This window comes from Lathyrus oleraceus, chromosome 6 (assembly GCF_024323335.1).
Source record: "Lathyrus oleraceus cultivar Zhongwan6 chromosome 6, CAAS_Psat_ZW6_1.0, whole genome shotgun sequence".
Taxonomy (NCBI): domain Eukaryota; kingdom Viridiplantae; phylum Streptophyta; class Magnoliopsida; order Fabales; family Fabaceae; genus Lathyrus; species Lathyrus oleraceus.
Window position 1 is genome coordinate 347576605 of NC_066584.1, and position 6457 is coordinate 347583061.

The window sequence follows — 6457 nt, forward strand, 5'->3', positions numbered from 1 at the left end:
ACACAAGGCGAGATTCACATCAACCACTAAGATAATTGAGATCTATGGCTAATGTATGAAAACTTGATTAAAGAATGGACAAAGCCACAAAACAATTGAGTGAGTGAAATTAACCAATTATGAGTATTCACAAAAATGAAGTCAAAGTTGACATTAAATTCAATTCAAAAGAAGTGTTGTGAAAATGAAGTTTGAAAATCAGAGGCTTAAGGCCTGGGTTTCTAGTTTTAAAAACAAGTGAGAATGTTTGCACAAAAGTTTTCTGGTTTTAGGTCAAGGATGAAAACAAGGTTCAAAAATAGGCACAAAAGGGTGAGGGTTAAGGTTAAGGGACAAAGCCACAAATAGGAGTTGCTTTCTCAAGATCATAGAAATGATCCAAGGAAGTTCCTTTGGAATAAGGCAACACAAGGGCAAAACAAGATAAAGCATGTATCACAGATAACCAAAACAAATGGAAACCAGATGCCAATCTATGGACTTACACTAGCCTCACAAAACAAAAAAAGGATACCAGATGCCAATCTATGGACTTACACTAGCCTAACAAAGCAAAGAAAACATGGAAACCAGATACCAATCAATGGATTTACACTAGCCTCACAAAGCAAAGAAAACATGGAAACTAGGTGCCAATCAATGGACTTACACTAGCCTCACAAAGCAAAGAAAACATGGAAACCAGATGCCAATCAATGGACTTATACTAGCCTCCAAGGAATTGGAATGCCAATCAATGGTCTTAGTTCCAACTCCTACCAGATCATAGGAAACAACTGCCAATAACTGGACTTACAATTGACTCCTCAATGGACAAAACAAAATGTCACAAAGCATGAAACAATGATCATGTTAATGATATACAATTAATGCTCAAAGATGAAAATAATGCACAGAGGCACACACAAACAATTATGCACAGATGAACAAATAAGCAAACAATCAGTCAGTTATCACACACTATACACAGTCAATAGGCTTAATCAAGGTTGAGCTTTAGTCAAGGGGTCATATCGACCTTGACAAACAAGCCAAATACTGGAATGGGTAGTCAGGCTCTTAACCTCTAACATTGAGAGTTAGGGTGAGCAGATGAAATGGAGATGAGGGTTATGCCTCATAACTCTTATCCCTGGCCTGAGAGAGCTTTAATAAATAGAAGGTGTGGGAGTCCAGAATGAGGAACTCTATTCCACAATGACTAACTCTATGTACAAGATTTTGGGTTTTTTATTCAAAGTGCATCAACACATGGTGTGAGCAAAATGAAAGACACAACTGAATAGCAGAGGATGGATTACACATCCCTTTTATCTGCCAATTGCCTCTTAAGAGGACTTAACCTGCTTGGCACAAAATTAAACAAACAAGAACATGGCCTCTTAAGGAGGGCTTCAGACAGGTGCCTGCCAATAACAGCAGGTCTTCCAGACTACATGAAGATCAGGAATTATACCTAAGTAGTATGCCAACCACAAGCAAAGAAAAGTTCAAATGAACTTAAAGCAACTTATGTACCTGTGTAAACAACTAAACAAATCAGTACAGTATTCAGACAAACAGACAACAGTCAACAACAAACAGACAATCCCAATGTACAATATGTAAGCCATAAGGCAAAATCAAGTGAATTATCATCAACCTACAAAACAACCAAATGTTAGCAATCAATAGCAAATAGCAACATTCAAATGATGAAGCAACATCAACCATAGAGATTAGGTACTTGGTCCTGAAATTCAAAGCTCACATGTAAGTACAAACCACTAGGTCAAAGCCTAGGGTCAAAGGTGAAGAAAAAATTCAAAACAGGGGCTAGTATTCAACACCATGCAACTTCAAACACATATTAACATGTCCTAAAAAGGACCAAAACAAAATCATCAAGCAAGTCCATGTCATGAGCAAGAGAAGTCAAAGACAATTTTAAAGCATAGGTTTGGACATTGAGAATGAAAATTCCAAATCAAAACAGAAATGATTCATATAATTCTGGAAATTTTCATGAGCATTCAACACATCCAATACAATCATCATACAAAAAATCAGAATCAACAGAGGTCATTTGATATGGAAATGAAAATGATCAAACAGAACATCCAATTGTGTGACATACATTGTCACACCACATTAACATGTGCATAAAACAGAAATGGCAAATGAGAAAAATGCACAATCAAGCCTCAAACATCCATCAACATGTTAGGAACAGTCATGCAAAATTTCATGGCATTTGGATCAATATCAAGCATTTCACAATAGGAAGAATGAGGCAAGGTCACAAAAGCACATATGATCAATCATCCTAACACAATTCAAAATCCAGCCATGCACAACTTCAGAAATTAACATCATAAAATAGAGGACATCTCAATGAACAAGTAGCAAAAAACCAGGGATTATTTGGAGCATTTTTCAAATTGTTATGAATTTTTAAAGTTGGAAGAAAAAATTAAAATCAAAATGATCATAGCATGGAAAATAAGGAGGGAAATGTAAAATGAAGCATTAGTTTGAAAAATTGCTTGCGCCAGGAATCGAAGCTGGTACAAATTTGAAATGAAGCGCGCGCCACATGAAATGCGGTCGTTTCACACGAAAACCCTAGCGAACCAGAGTGGACGCAAAGACGGACGTTAGGCCGTCGCTAAGCTGGAAAACATAGTCTTCCTCGCGAAGACGATGATGAACAGTATGAGCTTCAAACATTTTTTCTAGATTTTTCCAGAATTTTTAAAATCTTACATCATTTCAAAGCACATGTCATGGAGAATACAGATCGAGCAATATCTAGTCCTAATTCATCATGATTCATACAAATCGAAGCAAAAACAAATTGACATTCAAGATTTCAATCACACATATCTCTCTCAATAATGCACCAATTCACACGAAATATAGCTCAGAATTATCTGCAAGGCAAGATCTACTTAAACATGTTAATGAATTTGAGAATTATGAGATTCAAAAACTGAACCTCTTGAAGAGCAGCTTCTTGAAATGCGCGATTCAAAGCTTGCAATGGTCCAAATCAACTCCAGGACACTTGTTATGATGATTGATGAAGAATTTGAAGCTTGGAAACGTGTAGATCTAGCTCACCAAACAACTTCCATTCTTGAGTTCTTGAGCTTGCTATGCACAATTTCCACACGAATTCCACAATCCAAAGCTTGATCTGCACTAAATCAACACCAGAGAACCAGAATGTGGAAGAATATTGCAATGTTATGTGAAGAAAATTTGAATTATGCTTGAGAGAAAATTTTGGAGGGAGAGAGAATTTGGATCTAGAAATGGTGAAAAATGATTAAGCTCCCTCAAATTCTGTTAGGTTTTAGTATTTATATGCTCTCTTAATCATATTGCTAATCCACACTTAATTTGGTTAATTGAAATTAGGCAAAATAAGGTGTTTGGCAAAAATTGAAAATTGCATGGTGCATGGCTATTTCCAACGTGAACAGTACCATGTACATGGTCAAAGTCACTCAAAATCATCTTCCAAACACAATGGCAATGGTAAAAAGCTCCTATGATGCACCATTTTTGAATTTTCAAGTTTCCCTCCAAAATTGGCATGGATATGCAAATGATCATGTGATAACAATTCATGCCATGTGATGAATGTTTTGGAAAATTCATGTCATGAGAAGAAAAATGCAAGAAGAGGCACCAAATTTGGAGTTATGAATCAAAAGTTATGGCCATTTGAAGTTCCATGCACACTTGGCAATGATTGGACCATATCTCCTCAACCATTCATCAGATGCTCATGATCTTGGACTTTTTGGAAATGGGATAGAGAGATATTCAACTTTCATGTTGGACATAAATTCATTTGAAGCTTCTTTGATGTTGGAAAGTTGAGTTGAAGTTGGATAAAAAACATTCCATTTTTGGAAAGTTGAAATTATAGGTCACTTTCCATTTTTGGAAACTTTTGACTTGACCTCAAATTCTTCAACCTTGATCTTTGGTATGATGAATAAGCATTATTTGGACATGAATGGGATGAAGAAACTCAACTCCCACACTCAAAAACCCACAGTTGACTTTTCAGTTGACTGCTTTGGCCCTTAGATGACCTGAGAATGTTCTGATGAACCTGAGCTTCAACCACTTGGGGAATTGGTCCAAAATGAACCTATAGTTCACATAAGTTCCATATGATGATCACATGATCCATATCTTAAGAAAATACCATCTGCTCTTTGTACCATGAATTCACCTGATGCCTTGACCTGTTGACTGCTTAAGCTGCAAGTAATAAAGGTTAATGACATATTTTTGTACATTTTTGGTTAGTGATTGAAAGAAAAGCAATGATATACAAATGCATGCAATGCTTGGTGATCAAGAACCACTCTCAAAAAGATCCCACCCACAGGGAAGGAAGCAAGGTGTCCAATGATCCTTGAAGCAATGCAATGTTATGATATGATGCCATGAGGGATCTTAGGGACAAAATTGGGGTCTTACACAAACAAATAGAATGGGGGATGAGAAAAGAATTCAATAATTATATTTTTGTGTTTGACAAGACCTTCGGTCTTGTGCCTACGTACCAACATAAAAATGAGGGATCAAAACCTCGTAGTTCGTGCTAGAAATTTCAAAATGAGTGTGTTGGTTTTAACAAAATTTAAGTTTGAAAGGCACAAAGGCCTAAAATGGTTTGAATGAGTTAGTTCTTTTTGGCTTTTTGAAAGTTTAAGTCAAGTGTAGTTAAGTTTATTTACAAGTTTTATTTAAGAAAATAAGTTTGAAAATGCAACGGCATAAGGCCAAAGTTTCTATTATTTTGCAAAAGTGGTCAAAGTTTAGAACAAAAGTAGTTCACACAAATAAGGTTTTGAAAATGGAGGGAGAGATTTTGAAATTATGGGAATGGGGAGAAGATGAAAAGACTACCCTATGCACAAAATTTAAAAGTTTAAAGTTGAAAAGATCTGACCAAATGGGGAGCAATCCAATAGACAAGTATGTCAATAGAAACCCAAAATTCCCTTGGACTTTTAGAATCAAGCAACACACAAATGCACAATTACATCAATCTTGAAGAGCAAAGGCATCAAATAAAGATGGACTTATCCAAGCTTATCCACTTCATGATCTTCTTCAAAATAGACTATGTAGCAGATGAAATCCATAATTCACAGGTTCAACATAACAACCTAACAATGATCAATGTTGCAGATGAATTGGGGAGATCTCGAATGATGTATCGGATGAAATCAAACTGCAATCACTTGGGTCTTCACAAATTGGCATTGGCCAAGTCCATTAGCAAAGGAATGCTGCCTATTCTCTAAGTCCAATTGGGCTAAGATCAAACCAACAGTCCACTCAAAAGTTTTTTAGTGTTTTTGTTATTATTATGTGCATTAATGGCCAAAGACCAAATAAGCAAACAAAATATAAACAAAGCAATATAATATCACACAATATGGTCCAAGTGGACAAAGTGAAAATTAAATTAACATAAACAATTAGAATGATATGTATAATGGCAAATGATAATAGAATACTAAAAGTAAATTGCATTAAAGTAAAGACTTGAAATTAAAAGTTAATAGTTAGTAAATTAGTAGTTAGTTTTGTTTTGCTTTTTGATTTCAAGACATTCTTTGGAGAACACTCAACCCACTTGCCACAAGCATGGATCCTTACAATCTCACAAGTTTCCACACAATACAATGGAAGGGGGGAGACTTACAATCTCACTAACTAGAATGCTTATGCCTTTTATGTCACATATTTTGCGCTATGTTAAGCAATCGTAATTGGACTTATGTAGAAGTCACAACTATTTGAGGTCGGGCAATAAGCTTTTGGTGTTAATGCATGTTGGAGACATAGTATTAAGAACTATGCTCATTAAACATACCACACAGAAAAATATGCAAAAGGTGTGACCTAATCTCATCCATACTCATGTTAATCTTTCAATCAACTAGCATTAGGATTTTGAGATGTCATTGGCCAAATGGAAATGAATGGATGAAGAAGGGGAATTAGATGAAGAGGGGAAGGGATTATTGAGATCACAAATTTGTCAAAGGAGGACTTTTACCAAATTAATATTATTCATTCATTTTGGGAGATGGAATGTACATTCCATCAATCACCTAAATCCAATAATATTAACTTGACAAAGTCAAATCAACCTTGACCAAGGCCTAACAACAAATAAGAAACTCAATTAAGTCAATACAAATGGTCAACACAATTAAAATGGCATTTATTCAATTAAAAATAGTAAAATAATGCATTAAATTTAAATATGTTTTGTCCAAATCCTAAAATCTCATCAAAACACCAAATAAATGGCCATGAGATTTATCATTGGTCAAACAAGGTCAAAGGACCTTGGAGAAAAAAATTTATAATTTTTGGACGCTTCAAAATATTTTTAAACAATTTAAAACAAATGAAAAATCAATTAATTCATTAA